The sequence below is a fragment of the Bos indicus x Bos taurus genome, chromosome 13 (genome assembly GCF_003369695.1).
Source record: "Bos indicus x Bos taurus breed Angus x Brahman F1 hybrid chromosome 13, Bos_hybrid_MaternalHap_v2.0, whole genome shotgun sequence".
Classification (NCBI taxonomy): domain Eukaryota; kingdom Metazoa; phylum Chordata; class Mammalia; order Artiodactyla; family Bovidae; genus Bos; species Bos indicus x Bos taurus.
Window position 1 is genome coordinate 10,583,881 of NC_040088.1, and position 18,911 is coordinate 10,602,791.

Consider the following 18,911-nt stretch of genomic DNA (forward strand, 5'->3'; position numbering starts at 1 on the left):
CCTAGGTTCAAAACCCAGCACAATCATATGAACTGCTGTGCGACCTTGACCAGTATCTGGCTCCTACAACTTAGTTTTCTCATCTGTAAAATGGAAGGAAACAATTACCCACCTCAAAGGGCTTTATAAGGATCAAACACACACAGGCACCAAGAATAGTGCCTGGCACCATCAATGCCACTATCATTATTCCTCCAGGCTAACAGCACCGACTCAGCGCAAAGGTGGCAGTCGTTGCATCTAGTTGAGGATGCTGTGTCCTGGGATACATCACCGGACCATAGAGTGGCCGGGGTTCACTTGTAATAAAATAGCCACCTTCTACGAAGCGTTTACTGTGTGCTTATCTCTGTATGTGCCATTTAACTATGTGTTCACTACCTCTCCAACTTGCTGATCTGCTGTGCTCACTCACATCTGATTCTTCTGTGGCCCTATGGACTGTAGTTCCCCAGGCTCCTTCTGTCCATGGGGGTTTTCAGGCAAGAATACTGGAGTGGGTGGCCATTTCCTCCTCTAGGGGATCTTCCCGACCCAGGGATCAAATCCTCGTCTCCCCTGTCTCTTGCATTGCAAGCAGATTCTTTACTGCTGAGCCACCTTTCAAAGATGACATGATTATTTCCATTTTATACATGAGAAAACAGAGGCTCAGAAAGTCTGAGAAACTTTCTCTGGGGGCCATAGGTTAAAAAAGAAAAAACTAGTACATCTAGAATGGCTAAAATTGAAAAGACCGACTATGGCACCCGGAACTTCCATACACTGCAGGTGGAAATGCAAGCTGGTATAATTACTTTGGAAAATAGTTTGCAGAAGTTTCTTAAAAAGTTAAATACGGGACTTCCCTGGTGGTCCAGTGGCTTAGACTCCACGCTCCCAATGCAGGGGGCCCAGATTCAATTCCTGGTCAGGGAACTAGGTCCCTCATGCCGTAACCCAGAAGTTCACATGCTGCAACTGAGTTTGCATCGACAACTAAAAAAGATCCTGTGTGCCACAACTAAGACCCGAAACAGTCAAATAAATACATTTTTTGAAAAGTTAAACATACACTTATTAATATATGAACCAGCAATTGACGGGTCAGTGGGTAAAGAATCCAACTTGCAATGCAGGAGACACAGGAGACGCAGGTTCAATCCCTGGGTCAGGAAGATCACTGGAAGAAGGAAATGGCTACCCAATCCAGTATTCCTACCTGGAGAATCCCATGGACAGAGGAGCCTGGTGGGCTACAGTCCATGGGATCACAAAGAATCGGACATGGCTGAAGCAACTTAGCATGCACAGCAAACATACTCCTAGGTTTATCTACCCAAGATTAATGAAAGCATTTGGGTACTAAAAAATGTGTACATGAATGTTCTTATTTATTTCTAATAGCCAAAAAAACTGGGGAAAAAATGTTCATCCATTTTTTGTATATGTATTACTATATATGTATATGTATGTATATACATATCACAGAGTAGATATGTGTGAGAGCCTGCATGCTAAGTCACTTCAGTCGTGTCTGACTCTTTGTGACTCTATGGACAGTAGCCCGCCAGGTTCCTCTGTCCTTGGAATTCTCTAGGCAAGAATACTGGCATGGGTTGCCATGCCCTCCTCCAAGGAATCTTCCAGACACAAGGAACAAACCTATGCATCTCCTATATTGCAGGCAGATTATTTACCCTCTGAGCCACCTGTGAAGCCCATACATATCAATCAGTTCAGTTCAGTTGCTCAGTCGTGTCCGACTCTTTGTGACCCCATGAATTGCTGCACACCAGACCTCCCTGTCCATCACCAACTCCTGGAGTTCACTCAAACTCACGTCCATCGAGTTGGTGATGCCATCCAGCCATCTCATCCTCTGTCATCCCCTTCTCCTCCTGCCCCCAATCCCTCCCAGGATCAGACTTTTCCAATGAGTCAACTCTTCGCATGAGGTGGCCAAAGTACTGGAGTTTCAGCTTCAGCATCATTCCTTCCAAAGAACACCCAGGACTGATCTCCTTTAGAATGGACTGGTTGGATATCCTTGCAGTCCAAGGGACTCTCAAGAGTCTTTTCCAACACCACAGTTCAAAAGCATCAGTTCTTTGGCGCTCAGCCTTCTTTACAGTCCAACTCTCACATCCATACATGACTACTGGAATAGCTTCTTTTTATTGCTAATATATATATTAATTTATATATTATATTTATATATGTTATATTAATATATAGTATAACATTATTATATATATTATTATATATAATATATATTTATTGCTAATATATATTAGCAATAAAAAGAAGCTATTGATATGTAAGCAATATTGATGAATCTCAAAATAGAATGAAAGAAGTCAGAGAAGTACAAATTGTATGATGTCATTTCTGTAAAATTCCAGACAATTTAAAGCAATCCACAGTGAAAGAAAGTCATCTATGGTGACCATGGTTGCCTGAGAATGGGGATGTGATGAGAATCCAGCTTATAAAGAGGCCTGAGGAAACTTCTGGTGGGATGGAAATGTTCATCATCTTGATTGTGGTGATGAGTTCGTGGGTACATACATATATCAATACTCATCAAATTATATGATTTAAATAGGTATCATTTATTGTCTATCAGTCACACTTCAGTAATGCTGTTTTTTTTTAAACTGAGAGTGGCACAGTTAGGATTTGAACCCCTGTATGTCTGGGGTGATGGAGAAGGCAATGGCACCCCACTCCAGTACTCTTGCCTGGAAAATCCCATGGACGGAGGAGCCTGGTAGGCTGCAGTCCTTGGGGTCACTAAGAGTCAGAGACGACTGAGCGACTTCACTTTCACTTTTCACTTTCACGCATTGGAGAAGGAAATGGCAACCCACTCCAGTGTTCTTGCCTGGAGAAGCCCAGGGATGGGGGAGCCTGGTAGGCTGCCGTCTATGGGATTGCACAGAGTCGGACACGACTGAAGTGACTTAGCAGCAGCATGCCTGGGGTGAAATCACTCAGGAGCTGGTAAGTTATTAAAAGGCTGGATTCATAGAATCAGTCCAAATGGTACCACCTCCAGGAAGCCTTCTTATTCCCTCCAAGAACTGTGGCTTTTGGAAACTGCATCTCCTGTGGACTTGGCCCATTCTTCCCTCCTCCCACCTTCAGGATTTGTCAGTGGCTCCTTTTCTCCACATGGGAATCCACCCAAGGGGATCTTCCCTTCCCTTGGGTCCTCCCCACTATTGTCCTCCTGGTTGAGAGCCCAGAGCCAGAATCAGACAGACCTGGCTTTGTAGCACAGCGTGGACATTTACACCAGCTGTCTGACCTTGGAGAGTTTGTTTCCCTCTTTGACCTTCAGCTTCCTCATCTGAATAACAATAGAAGCTACTGTGAGCCTGATGCCTGTAGTCCATGGGGTCGAAAAGAGTCAGACACAACTGAGCAACTGAACAACAATAGCCTCGAGATTGCCTCAAGGACCAGATGAGAGACAGTTCATGTTAAACAATTAGTATAGGGCCTGGTGTGTAATAAAGCACTCAATAAATGTTAACTATTATTGATCTTCACCTGGGCAGTGGCTGCTGACAATGTTTAAGTTTCTCAGCCTTTGAATCAAGTACTTACCGCCCCAGCTATATTTATTGACATGGAAAGATGCCCAAAGTGTACTCTTGAGAGGCAAAAAGCAGGCTACAAAACAATATATGCCTCACAGGTCATTTTAAGATTAAGGGGAAAATGGATACATATCTCTTAGCATGGTGCCTGCACAGGTGATGAGCTCACTGACAGTTGTGATTATTATTAATGTGAAAACCCTTCCAATGCTACTTTCAAATATTACCATTTGTTGTTGTTTTTGTTTTTTAGTCACTCAGTCATTTCTGACTTTGTGACCCCAGGGACTGCAGCACACCAGGCTTCCCTGTCCTTCACCATCTCTCAGAGCTTGTTCAAATTCATGTTCAGTGAGTCGGTGATGTCATCCAACCATCTCATCTTCTGTCACCCCCTTCTCCTCCTGCCTTCAGTCTTTCCCCGCATCAGAGTCTTTTCCAATGAGTCGGCTCTTGGCATCAGGCAGCCAAAGTATTATTGGAGCTTCAGCTTCAGCATCAGTCCTTCCAATGAATATTCAGGATTGATTTCCTTTAGGACGGACTGGTTTACCATGCGAGTTTCTGTAAAACAAGATGCTGTTTGTCATTGCACTTCAACAGTGAATCAGAGAGGCACACCGGTGTATCCCTTCTGCCTTCCTTCTGACGCACTGCCGGGGGCTATCGTGGACAGGACTGGAGTTAGACTTGGGACCCATTGGTCTCCTGTGGATTCTGGTACTTTCTTATGTGATCCTGGAGCAAAAGAAAAGCAAAGCATTGCCCTTTGGAATTAAGACTCCAAGCTTGGATAAAGAATGTTCTTTGCAGTAACTGAGGTGCTATGACAAAAGGTAGACACTTGGTGGCGCTCCAGTCAATCTGCATTAGAGAAAATAACAAGAGGATGATAGTAATGCCAATCTTCAAATTAACAGTGGCTTTGGAGAAGGAAATGGCAATCCACTCCAGTACTTCTTGCTTTGAAAATCCCATGGACGGAGGAGCTTGGTGCAGGCTACTATCCATGGGGTCATAAAGAGTCGGGCACGACTGAGCGACTTCACTTCACTTCACTTCACTTCACTTCTATTTACTGAGTTCTTGCTATGAGCTCCTAGAATGTGCTAACAGACTCACAAACTTTATCTCATTTTGTCATTCCATTATCTCATTATCTCATTCCAAGCACCTCATTAGTTTGATGCTATTACCGAAGATTTTAAAGATAGGGTGTATTGCTGTTGAGAATTTTAAAAATGTTTTAATGGAGTCACAATTCACCTACTTTGTAAAATGTACAAGCCCTGAGTGTACAGCCTGGTGAATTGTTCTAAGTGTACATACACAGATACCCGCACCCAGATGAGGGTATGAAACTGCTATAACAACCTTTCCACTCACCCCCCACCCAAGGCAACCACTATCCTGACTGCTATCACCATTTATTCATTTTGGGCATTTTTAAACTTCATATAAATCAAATTATACATATATAATGTTTAGAGTTGCCAGGTCTATCACATAAAAAGCCAGGATGCCAATTAAATTTGAATTTCCTATGGGACACTGTTCTTCACTTGCTAAGCCGTGTCTGGTTCTGTGTGATCCCATAGACTGCAGCACACCAGGCTTCCCTGTCCTTCACTATCTCCCAGAGTTTGCTCACACTCATGTCTATTGAGGCAGTGATGCCATCCAACCATCCCATACTCTGTCGCCCCTTCTCCTCCTGCCCTGAATTTTTCTCAGCATCAGGGCCTTTTCCAATGAATCGGCTCTTCGCATCAGGTGGCCAAATATTAGAGCTTCAACTTCAGCATCAGTCCTTCCAGTGAATATTCAGGATTGATCTCCTTTAGAATTGACTGGTTTAATCTCCTTGTTGTCCTAGGGACTTTTAAGAGTCTTCTCCAGCAACATAATTTGAAAGAATCAATTCTTTGGGACTCAATCTTCTTTATGGTCCAACTCTCACATCCATACATGACTACTGAAAAAACCATAGCTTTGATTATACCGACCTTGTTGGCAAAGTGATGTCTCTGCTTTTTAATATGCTGTCTAAGTTTGTCATAGTTTTTCTTCCAAGGAGCAGCGTCTTTTAATTTCATGGCTGCAGTCACCATCCAAAGTGATTTTGGTGCCCAAGAAAATAAAATCTGCCACTGTTTCCACTTTTTCCCCATCTATTTTCCATGAAGTAATGGGACCAGATGCCATGATCTTAGTTTTTTGATTGCTGATTTCTAAGCCAACTTTTCACTCTCCTCTTTCACTATCCTCACCAAGATGCTCTTTAGTTCCTCTTCACTTTCTGCCATTAGAGTGATATCATCTGCATATCTAAGGTTGTTGATATTTACCCTGGCAATCTTCATTCCAGCTTGTAATTCATCCAGGCCAGCATTTCGCTTAATACACTCTGCGTGTGAGTTAAACAAGAAAGGTGACAATATACAACCTCCATGTACTCCTTTCTCAATTTTGAACCAGTCTGTTGTTCCATGTCCAGTTTTAACTGTTGCTTCTTGACCTGCATGCAGGTTTCTCAGGAGACAGGTCAGGTGGTCTGGTATTCCCATCTCTTTCAGAATTTCCCACAGTTTGTTGTCATCCACACAGTCAAAGGTTTTAGCATAGTCAATGGAGCAGAAGTAGATGTTTTTCTGTAATTCCCTTGCTTTCTCTATGATCCAGCAAATGTTGGCAGTTCGATCTCTGGTTCCTCTTTTCTAAATCCAGCTTGTACATCTGGAAGTTCTTGGTTCACGTACTGTTGAAGTCTAAGTTGAAGGGTTTTGAGCATTATGTTGCTTACATGTGAAAAAAGCGCAGTTGTACAGTAGTTTGAACATCCTTTGGCATTGCTTTTCTTTGAGAGTGGAATGAAAATTGACCTTTTCCAGTCTTGTGGCCATTTGTGAGTTTTCCCAATTTGCTGGCACATAGAGTATAGCACTTTAGCAGCAGCATCTCTTAGGATTTTAAATAGCTCAGCTGGAATATTTTTATTCTAAAAAAATTCATTGTTTATCTGAAATTCAAATTTAACCAAATATCCTATATTTTTTTCTGATGACTCTAGTACTCTTTTGTGCCTGGTTCCCTTTAACATAATTGTGAGATTCACCTCCATTGTTTTCGTTATTTATAACTTACCCTTTTTCATTGCTGTGTAGTATTCCACTCCATGAATGTATCTTGATACATTTATTCTTTGTATGGTTGAGGAGAAGGAAGGGTTACCCTCAGAAATGCAGCCTAGATAGTGTTAAACAGTGTAGTCTGGCATCAGAGTCCTGAGGGATTTAAATCCTAGCTCCACCTCTTACTACTTCTAAGACATTAACCTAGTGACTTGATAGCAGCTGGTTTGACTTTAATTGGGTTAGTAATGGTACCTCAAAGGGTGTTGTAAGGTTTAAAGGAGATATTACATATAAATCTCTCAGAATAGGGCCCAGTACCAGAGTTAGCACCTGATGAATGGTGCCTGTGTCATGGTACCCATTAGACCTAGGAGAAAATTGAAGTACAGAGGTGTTACGAGACTTGCCGAAAGTCATATACCTGGTAAGTCACAGAGCCCTTTTGTCATCAATATTGGCTAAATTAGTTTTATCATCAATTTTTTTTGAGCACCCGTTATGCATCAGGCCTTGAAGTAACACGATGAGCAAAAGAGCCAAAGCCCCTCCTGTTGTGAAATATACATCCTCAGGGCTCTCACAGTGCTGTTTGCCTGCTTTATATGGGCCTCTCATTAGTTATATGGTATTGATACTTTTGAACTGTGGTGTTAGAGAAGACTCTTGAGAGTCCCTTGGACTGCAAGGAGAACCAACCAGTCCATCCTAAAGGAGATCAGTCCTGGGTGTTCATTGGAAGGACTGATACTGAAGCTAAACTCCAATACTCTGGCCACCTGATGCGAAGAGCTGACTCACTGGAAAAGACTCTGAGGCTGGGAGGGATTAGGGGCAGGAGGAGAAGGGGATGACAGAGGATGAGATGGCTGGATGGCATCACTGACTCGATGGACATGAGTTTGAGTGAACTCCAGGAGTTGGTGATGGACAGGGAGGCTTGGCGTGCTGCGATTCATGGGGTTGAAAAGAGTCGGACACGACTGAGAGACTGAACTATAACTATATAGTGTGAAAGGCACTTAGCATGGAGCCCCTCAGGCATCACTGTTCCAGAAACAACAGCGATTACCCAGGTAGTAGCAATCTCTATGGGCCTTCCCAGGTGGTGCCGTGGTAAGGAATCCGCCTGCCAACACAGGAGATGCAAGAGACGTAGGTTTGATCCTTGGGTCAGGAAGATCCCCAGGAGTAGGAAATGGCAATCCACAACAGTATTCTTGCCTGGAAAATTCCATGGACCGAGGAGCCTGTGGGCTCCTCAAGAGCTACAGTCCATAGGGTTGCAAAGAATCAAACGTGACTGAGCACAGCAATCTCTATGGCAACAGTGTGTAATAGGACTCAGCAGCCCCATTTTACAGATGAGAAAACTGATGCTCAGGTAGGTTAAGAGACTGGCCCGAGGTGACACAGCTGGTACTGGCAGAACAGGAATTCAACGTCACATCCATTTGACTCTAAAACCCTCCTGGCGAATTTTTCTGTCTTGAGTTCTGCTTCTGGAGTCCAGATGTGAGAGATTCAAGTCCCAGCTTTGTGACCCTGGGCATGTTATTTGCTGTCTGTGGGCTCTAGTTTCCGTATTGCTACACAGAATTGCCTTGGGCATCTGCAGAAAGCTCTCTGCAGATACAAACACCTCTGAAGGGATGTTGGTGGGGATCTGCAGTCAGGAAAGGGCTTTTGAATGTGTAAGCTGTTCAGCGCTTAAATCAAAACCTTCCTTCCAAAAAAAAAAAAAAACAAACCTTCCTTCCAGGGAATTCCCTAGCGGTCCAGTGGTTAGAACTGTACACTTCCACTGCAGGGGGCATGGATTTGATCCCTGGTCAGGAAACCAAGATCCCACGTGCTGTATGGTGTGGCCAATAAATTAATTAATAAGTCAATCGATTAATTAAAAATTCTGATTATTGTAAAAAAATGGAAAGCCTTTCTTACATAAATGAACTTAAAGACGTAGAAAGATGCCTAGACTATCTCGTTGAGTATATTTAAAAATCCAGTTCATGGGTGTAGCTGTATGTACGGAGCATGCGTGAGAAGGATTCATTGAACAGTCACTTAGGTAGCAGCACTCATTCTGTGTGGGTGCTGTGCTAGGTCCTCTGGAAGTAGTGCTCCTAACAGCCGTGTGTGGCAGGTGCTCCTTAGACGATTGTGCAAGCAGAGTTAACACTCTCTAGGCTGTCCAGGTAGCACAGAGCTGCCACCTGGATCGGGGCACTTTGGCCTCAGATGCTGTGTGCTCTTGACCCCGTAGCTCTGCCACTTCTGCTATGGGTGTTTTCTTTTCCCTCTGGATGATAAAACATCAGTGTTTTGAATTTTCTTCTTTATGCTTCTCTGCATTATCTGAGCTTTTATGGTATGTAGGTTTTGTTTTTCGTAAAAACTAGAGTTCTAATTTGATGTCTTTAAGAATTAGCTGTGGATGCTTCTAGGGGTAAGCCACTCCCAGTCTTTTTTGTGGTGGGGAGACTGCAGTCCTTAGACCTGGAACCCACTGCCCAGTCCTGAGGTCCCCCTGCAGGGCACTCTGACCCAGGGCAAGTCAGTATCTAGTCATCACCTCCCCCTGGCCACCTTAGAGTAGGCACAGATTGGGACCTCAGTAAACATCCTCTGATGCAGAAGGAACGGGTCACTGTGCCCTCAGGATCTCACTCCACCTCCAAAAGTTGTTCCCTACCTTCTCCCAGGACCCCGAGAATTAGTGACTGAACCAAGTCACTATGAAGTGCTGATAGTATAGGGTTTTTTCACATGGATCTTAGTTGCACCCTGTGAGGTCTTGTTCCTGGACCAGGGATCGAACCCAGGCCCCCTGCATTGGAAGTAAGGAGTCTTAGCCGCTGGACCACCAGGGAAGTCCTCTAGTTTATAGGTTTTTAAGGAGGCAAGTTGGAGAAGGCAATGGCACCCCACTCCAGTACTCTTGCCTGGAAAATCCCATGGACTGAGGAGCCTGGTAGGCTGCAGTCCATGAGGTCGCTAAGAGTCGGACACAACTGAGCGACTTCACTTTCACTTTTCACTTTCATGCATTGGAGAAGGAAATGGCAGCCCACTCCAGTGTTCTTGCCTGGAGAATCCCAGGGACAGGGGAGCCTGGTGGGCCGCCGTCTATGGGGTTGCACAGAGTCGGACACAACTGAAGCGACTTAGCAGTAGTAGCAGCAAGAAGGCAAGTGGCAAGAGACCCAAGCCACAACCAGATGGATGACTAATGGGGCCCATGGGCTGGGGGATGTGGCTGTCAGAGAGCCCCAGAAATCACTGCCCAGGATGGCAGGGGAGGGGCTCAGGCCTCACCCCAAGAAGGGGCTGCTGGGAGTTTTCTGCCTGTGACCCCACTCATGACCCCACCTCCTATCACCCCCACCTCAAAAAGGCTGCACCCACAGAGCCATAAATTCCTATCATTAGACCATATCTCTACGGCTCAGGCTGTTTGCCAGGAGCCCTACAATTATTTTTTATCACTTAACAAGTTGTATAATTATTTTTATCACTTTTTTCTCACAGCAAGGCTACTTTTGCCTTCTTTCAGTTTGGAGTTGGGGGGAACCCGGCTCCCAGAGCGTTTCACAGCGTTTCCTGGCTTTGTCCAAAGCTCTAGAGCAGGTCAGGGTTTGAACTCACAGCTCCTCCAGGGGCTAAGTGGGGGTTTTTGTGAGGCCAGAGGCTTGGGAAGACTGGGGGTTGGAAACTGGGAGCCCTTGAGAGCCAGAGAAAGGCTTTAGGCTCAGCTACTTCCTGTGTGACCAGGGCAAGTCACTCAACCACCCTGTGCCCCAGTTTCTTCATTGGTTAAATGGGGAAGTGATAACAATACCCAACTCATAAGTCAGTAGACATAAGTGCTCAAACCGATGAGATTCTATTTAATCTTGACTTGGGACCTAGATTCCAAATTGAGACCCTGGCCTCCTAGATGACTTAGGCAAGTCCCTTGCCCTCTCTGAGTCTTAGACTCCTCATGTGTAAAATGGACATTATCTTGCCTGCCTCACTCTCTGCTCTCACACGTCCATCCATCGGCCTGACCTTCTTCAGGTCCTCAAGCCCCAACGCTCCCAGCCCCAGTTTTGCCTGGGTAACTCTATTATCATCCCAGGCATCCTTCCTTCTCTCCCTCCCTTCTCTTCTTTACTTATTCAATAAATATTTTTTGAAGACCTACTGTCTACCCAGATTGTGCTAAGTGGTAGAGAAGACAGGCAAAGTCCCTGTGCTCGTGACAGGAAGATAGAAATAAACTAAAAAGAGAGTCAAGGACCTCCCTGATGGTCCAGGGGTTAAGAATCCACCTGCCAATGCAGGAGACGCGGGTTCCATCCCTGGTCCAGGAGGATTCCGTGCGCAGTAAGGGCAGTTAAGCCCGAGCACCACAACTCCTGAGCCTGAGCGCTAGTGCCGGCAAGCTGCAGCTACTAAAGCCTGTGTGCCCCGAGCCTCCCTGTGTGCCCCAAGCCCGTGCTCCGCAACAAAGAGAGGCCACTGCAATGAGAAGCCGGCAGGTTGCAACTAGAAAGTAGCCCCTGGTCACCACAACTAGAGAACCCCTCCATGTGCAGCCAAAAATAAAAAAAATGTTAAAAGAGTCAAAGTAAAACAAAACCCAAGGCAGTTACAAATGGTATTAAACACTTCATAAAGGAGAATTAGAGCACCGTAAGAGGAAGTAAATGGGAAAGGTCACTTTCCAGAGAGGCCTCCCAAAGGAGATACTTCTGCTTCAAATTAATAATCTTTGAATATGCACATGGTATAAAATTCAAAGAGTACACAGCATCACCCAGGGTGGTTCTGCCTGCCATCTTCCTGTCCCCAGCTTTGCAGTCCTCCGTGGAGAGGACCCTGTGATGCCCATTGCTTGGGGGTGGCTGACATTTGTGGTGACATCTGAATCGCAAGAACCAGTAGATAGGGACTTCCCTGGTGGCCCAGTGGTTAAGAATCCACCTTGCAATGCAGGGGACGCAGGTTCTATCCCTGGTCAGGGAACTAAGACCCCACAGGCTTTGCAGCCAAAAATCCAAAACATAGAGGAGAAGTGATGTTGTAACAAATTCCGTAAAGCCTTAAAAAATGGTCCACATCAAAAAGTCTCAAAAAAAAAAAAAAAAAAGAAGAATCAGCAGACATTTGAAGAGGTAGGAGAAGAGATGTCCAAGCCGAGAAAACAGTGAGAGCAATGGCCCTGAAATGGACCTGCGTTACTGGAGAGAGGGGAGCAGAGGAGATCGATGTGGGGCCTGGGAGCCGTGGAAGGAATTCGGATGTTACTCTCTGTGGCCTGGGTATAACTTTCGAGTTGGCTAAGATAGAAGTGAGCGTCGTCTTCTTTTTTATTAATTTTAAATAAATAAATTTCTTTTTAAAATTTATCTATTTATTTATTTGTGGCTGTGCCAGATCTTTCTTGGGTCTTCACTGCTGCATGTGGACTTTTAGTTGCAACAAGTGGGGGCTACTCTCTAGGTGCAGTTTGCGGGCTTCTCGTTGCAGCGGCTTCTCTTGTGGCAGAGCATGGGCTCTAGGGTATATGAGCTGCAGTAGTGGCGGCACACAGGTTTAGGTACCCCACAACAGGTGGAATCTTCCCGCACCAAGGATCGAACCCACGTCCCCTGGGTTGGCAGGTGATTCCTTAACGGCTAGACCACCAGGGAACTCCAGAAGTGAGCATCTTCTGACTTGTGTTTCGTAGAAACACTCTGAGGAGAGCTGATTTAGGGGCCTGAGAGGGGCAGGGAGATGAGTGAGGTGGCGCCCATGGAGTTGGGGATGGTCAGGGCCAGGGCGGAGGGTGGAGGCCGAGAGGAGGGGTCCATCTGGGTTGTTTGGGAGGTCGGTGGAACCCAGCAAGTGTCCCAGTCATAGGCTCTGATGGTGTCTTGGCAGTGTTAGGAGTCCCGTCTTTGTGATTCTAAGGTTAACTTGCACACTTGTAACCTGGCACGGAGTGGGCACTTGGGACGTGTTTGCTGAAGAGATGACTAACGGAAAGAAAGGCCCTTTGTAAATGGAGACACGCCCTCTGAGAAATGGCTGCAGCCTCCCCTCCCCACTGCCTCCCTCCTTACGGACATTCCCCTCCCATCATCCCTGTCCTTGAATCACCTCCAGGCACATCCTGCTTCTGATAGGCAGGATTTTAGAAGCTCAACCTTCAGGTTCTCGTCTTTTCTTAGCCACGAAACCCCTTTCCCATGGAAGCCTGATATGTAAATGAGATAGAAAGTTATTTTATAATTTCAAACACCCAATAATCTGAGTAAAAGAAATGAAGAAAATCGACAGGATTCTCAGCAGTTATTGATATACAAATGATCCTTGAGAAAAATGGAGCTGTTTTATTGAATGCCATAATTTCAAATCAGGGCATTCCTGACAATGTGTTCTTTTTATATACCCAACAAAGAGCTCTCAGAGGCTTTCTGCAGGGAAACCCAGCCTCTGAAGTCAATTATTCCAGCATTTGGTTTCGTTTGTATTCAAGCACAATCCTGCTTCATCCATAGAAGTATTTCCAAATGGTAAAAGTCTGTGTATGTGTATGTTTCAAAATTTTTATATAATTAAAGTATACAACATACATTTTTAAAAAATGCACCAAGCCTAAGTGTACAGCTCAGTAATACTCACAAAGAGAACACCACCATGTCCCTGGCACCCAGATGAAGACGGGGACCCTGGCCAGCCCCACAAGCCTTACTTGTGTCTCTTCCAGTCATTCACAGCTCACCTCTCTACAGAGTAACCATGATCTTGACCCTTAACACCCTAGGTTATTTTGGTCTCTTGAACTTTCACAGACATGAAATACAGGGCATATTCATTTGTATCTGGCTTGTGTTTGAGAGATTCATCTGTATTTTTTACAGCTGGAGTCTGTCTGTTCATTCTCATTGCTGTATAGTGTTCCATTGTATGAATATTCCACAGTTTCAAAAAGCGATTTTTAAAATGTTTAAATGGTTTTTGCATATATTATTATTTTTTCTTTTTTTATTGGCATTTAATTGCTTTACAATGTTGTGTTTGTTTCTTCTGTATAACAAAGTGAGTCAGCTATATGTTACATATATCCCCTTCCCCAAATATGAAAGTTTCATGGATTTGCACGTCATCCTTGCACAGGGGTCGTGCTAATCTTCTCTGTCTTTTTCCAGTTTGGTGTATGTGCTGCTGAAGCAAGCACCAAATAGTGATTAAAAAAAACAAGACAAAAAAAAAAACAGGTCACTAGGGGTAGTGGGCAGGGACTGGGTCTGACCCACAGGTAAGTTTCGGTTTATGCACCTAGTGTTTCTGTTTTGTCTTCACTGTCTTGGCTGCTGTTAAAAATCAACGTCTGGCCTCTCTTAGAAGATCTGCTGTTTTTGGGCCCCCGATCTCAAGTGCCTGGAGCTGAATCCCGGCTGCCCCTTCTCAACAATGCTTTCTGTTCCCATTTTGCCACAGTCCCCACCACCCCCTATTGCACAGGCCCACCTTACCCACCAATATTGCCCACCTGGCCCTGTAAGCATTTTATTTTTTGTTAGTTACATATGACCTCTATTTTTAAAAACTTATTTTATTGAAGTATAGTTGACTTACAATGTTATGCTAATTTCTACTATACAGCGAAGTGATTCAGTTACACACATATGTATATACGTTCTTTTTCATATTCTTTTCCACTATGGTTTACCACAGGATATTGAATATAGTTCCCTGTGCTACTCAGTAGGACCTTGTTGTTTGGTCCTGTAAACATGTGAGTCTTCCACTCCAGCTTTAATTTAGCAGAAGTGGCCCCCAACATGCTTTATTCTGTGATCTACACTACAGGAAAATCTGATCATTCAAGTTAGAATATAAATTGTCTCCACTGGGTTAAAATTTGGAAGGTATATTTGAATGCTTAAAAAATTTAGGACTTCCCTGGCACTCAGCTGCTAAGACTACACTTCTACTGTAGGGGCACAGGTTCAATCCCTGGTCAGGGAACTAAGATCCCATAGGTCTCTTAGTGGTGCAGCCAAATATATATATATATATATAGTCGTGTCTGACTCTTTGCAACCCTGTGGACTGTAGCCTACTAGGCTTCTCCGTCCATGGGATTCTCCAGGCAAGAATACTGGAGTGGGTTACCATTTCCTTCTCCAGGGGATCTTCCCAACCCAGGGATCAAACCTGGGTCTCCTGCATTGGAGGCAGACGCTTTAACCTTTGAGCCACCAGGGAAGTCCATACACACACACACACACACACACGTATATATATTATCATTATTACTATTTTAAAAAGTTTTAAAATACATTTCATGATTATTGTTATTATCATTATTTCATGCATGCATGCTGTTGCTTCAGTCGTGTCTGACTCTTTGCGACCCTATGGACCATTAGCCGGCCAGGCTGCCTCTGTCCATGGGATTATCCAGGCAAGAATATTGGAGCGGGTTGCCATGCCCTCCTCCAGGGGATCTTCCCGACCCAGGGATGAATCTGCATCTCTAATGTCTCCTGGATTGGCAGGCAGATTCTTTACCACTAGTGCCACCTGGGAAACCCATTATCATTATTATTATTAATCAAAAGATCTTTTAAAATATACAGTTGACCCTTGAGCAACATGGATTTGAACTGCGTGGATCCACCTTTATGCAGATATTTTTCAATAGTAAATATTACAATACTGCACAATCCATGGTTGGTTGAATCCATGGGTGCAGAACTGCAGATACTGGAGAAACCACTACTATGGAGGAACCATTGTAAGGTGGGCTGATATAAGTTATACACAGATTTTTGACTGCACGGAGGATGGGTGCCTGTAACCCCAACTTTGTTCAGAGTCAACTGTATTCAAATGTATAGTAAAGACCATAATTAAATATGATTCTGATGATTTGGAATCAAATCCTGGCTCTATTACTCAGGAGCTGTGTGACCTCAGGTAATTGTGGTACCTCTCTGTGCCACAGTACAAACGGGGATACTAATATTTACCTCACTGGGTTCTTATGAAGATTAAATGAGCTAATACTTATAACAATGTTAGACAAGCATCTGACACATAATAAATATTCAACATATGTTAGGCTTTTATTATTTTTAAATTTTGTGGGCAGACCAATCATCTGACCTGCTAAGGTAACAAACCATCTCAGTTTGCCCAAGACTTGAGAGGGCTTTCAGGAATCAGGACTTGCACTGCTAAAACTGGAAAGTGAAAGTCGCTCAGTCATGGCTGACTCTTTGTGACCCCATGGACTATATAGTCCATGGAATTCAAAAGTGGAAAAGTCCCGGGCAAAAAAGGATCAACTGGTCACCCTTGGTCTTCCTAACAGTGACCCTTCACTATAACATAACAGACTGGGGCTCTTACTTAAAAAAAAATAGCCATTTTATTTATTTATACTTATTTATTTGTGACTGCACTGGGTCTTCACTGTTGTGCGTGAGCTTTCTCTAGGGGCGAGCGGGGGCTACTCTTCTTTGCAGTGCTCAGGCTTCTCATTGCGATGGCTTCTCTTGTTACGGAGCACGTGGTCTCGAGAGCACAAGGGCTTCAGTAGTTACGGCACACGCGCTTAGTTGCTGCATAGCATGTGGAGGCTTCCCAGACCAGTGACGGAACCCATCTTCCCAGACCAGTGATGGAACCCGTTGGCAGGCGGACTCTTCACCACTGAACCACCAGGGAAGTCCCACCATTAACATTTGGGGCTGAATAATTCTCTGCTGGGGAGAGAAGCTGCCTTGTTCATTGTGGGATGTTTAGCAGCATCCCTGGCCTGCACCCACTTGATGCCAGCAGCACCCTCACAACCAATTATGACAACTGAAAATGTCTTCAGATGTTGCCAGATGTCTCCTGAGAAGCAAGATCTCCAGGTCGAGAACCACTGGCTCAACTGAGGCAAATTTAATGAATGGCGTGTTTACAGAGGTGTGGGCAGGCTAAGGGAAACCTCAGGGAGCAGTGACACACCCAGGGTCTAGAATATGGGGAACTGATCTCACCCCCAGACCTGCAGGAGTTTGAGAGGGAACAGTGTTACTGCTCCCGGAAGTAGCTGGAACTGTGAAAGTGAGGCCGTGGAGAAGTGCAGGCCCTGTCAAATGAGGGGCTACGTGGCGTAAATAGCCATGCTTCTTCCTCATCCTGCCTGTTAATCTCCCCTTGATGGCTCTCTTTGGCGGAATCCAGTGAGAAGTCAGGAGGCATGGGCACCTCCTGGTGCACAAAACAGAGCTGATGAGGGTGTGTGGAGGTGCTGGACGGACAGACAGGAACCATCACAGGGAGGCAGCAGCAGGCCTCAGACACTGGACATTTGAGTCTGGTCTTGTAAATTACGTAGGAGTTTTCCAGGTAGAGCAAATGGGGAAAGGGTATTTCACCCAGAGGGAACAGCATGTACAAAGGCATGGAGTTACAAAAGAGCCTGGCTCCCACTTCACTGTTTATTTAATCATGATTATTTGTTTGATTGATTGACTCTGTTCTAAAACACTCGAAAGGTACAAAGGCATAAAATTAAAAGTAGAGCTTCCTCCCACCCCTGACCCCAGCTGCCCTAACCTCCCAGAAGCCACCTTTCTCTCCAGGCTCCTCTCACTTCTAGAAATAGTCAGTGCAAATACTAGCTAGTAATGTATATGACATGTGTCACAAACTCCTAATTTGACTTAATTTCACTGATGTTTGTGGAGCCCCTGTGGTGTGCAGAGAAACAGGTGGAGAGCTCTGACCTTGAACCCCAAGCCCAGCCCTTCACAAAACACCATGCAGTTTTAGGCACATCACTCTCAGCTTCCCATATCCTCTTCCAAGAAAGGAGTGTCTCCAAGGGTTCTGCCAGCTCTGTGGGGTTTCCCTACAGTTGTGTAGTTCAACTGATGGTTTGTGAATTAAATGGAATTAAAGCTGAACCTGGTAGCTCAGACAGTAGAGAATCTGCCTGCAATGCAGGAGATCCAGGTTCAATCCCTAGGTTGGAAAGATCCCCCCTGGAGAAGGGAATGGCAAGCCACTTCAGTGTTCTTGCCTGGAGAATCCCATGGACAGAGGAGCCTGGGATCCATGGGTCCATGGGATCGCAAACAGTCGGACATGACTGAGGAACTAACACTTTCACTTTTCAAAGCTGAACCACTAGCAAGAAGCAGATTGTAACAAAAGAGCCTTGGGTCTCTCTCAGGCCCTTGTATTGTCATTTTAGGGAGATGAATGAGGTTTCTGTCTCCAAAGACATGCTCTTGAATGAGCCAACAGAATCGTTGTCTAAGAAGAGAGTGCCTACAGTACTATAACCTTGAGCATGGGCTGACTTGGAAGCTGGTTGGCTCCAACCAACTGGGTGGCACTTAGCCTGGCTCTGAGCTGCCCAGGAAAGACTAGACCCTGCTGGGCTACCCCTAGCTGGTGTGTGAAGCTCTCAGGGGAGTTTAAGATCAAAAGGAGGAACTGGGAAGGCTATCAAGCTACAGTTATAGGGAGCCTGATGGCCAACTGGTATACCTGATGGTACGTGGAAGCAAGCAAAGAAGTCTGGGTACCATTTGCCCAGCCAGAAGCCCAGAAACCAGAGCAACCCAGGTCACCAGGAGCAGACGAGAACAGGGTTATTCCTTACCTCTGTTTTTCCTTTCTGATCTGTCTTGTCACCATAAAACTCGGTTCTTTTCTGACAATACCCGTATTTCCAGCACTTGGGGCAAAGTTGCCTACCACAGATGGACCACCTGCCTTGTTTTAGATGCTGACCACACACCAGCCTTCAGTTCCTGGCTACTATTCAAGAAGGTCTTGATGACCCCCACTTTGCAAACAAGAAAAACTGAGGCTCGGAAAGGAGAGATGCAGGGCATTGTGAGGTCAGGGATTGTAAATATATATAGTGATACCAACAGGCCTTTTGTGTTGGAGAGGTATGGAGTTTTGAGCACAGAGTCAGAGAACCTTAGAAGTCCAGGAGGGCTGGGTTCACAGGTTACCAGTACAGTCCACACCCGCATCTGATCACCACACCACGGATTAAGCGTCTCTCTAGGGTCCATTTCCCATGCATTCAGGCCTCTTCTTCTCTCACCTCGCATCTTGTTCCAGCCTCCTCCCTGGTCTCTCTTCTTTTCAAAACTACAAGCAGCAGCCAGAGGCATTTTTCTAAACTCTAAGC

The 18,911-nt window shown here is 45.0% G+C and overlaps 1 non-coding gene across 1 annotated transcript; it reads right to left on the reverse strand.

The window, feature by feature from the left end:
• Positions 1–13,828: 13,828 nt before the first annotated feature.
• Positions 13,829–13,931, reverse strand: LOC113903777. Its single transcript, XR_003514314.1, has one exon. It is a non-coding gene; the product is annotated as a U6 spliceosomal RNA (small nuclear RNA).
• Between the last annotated feature and the right edge of the window lie 4,980 nt (positions 13,932–18,911).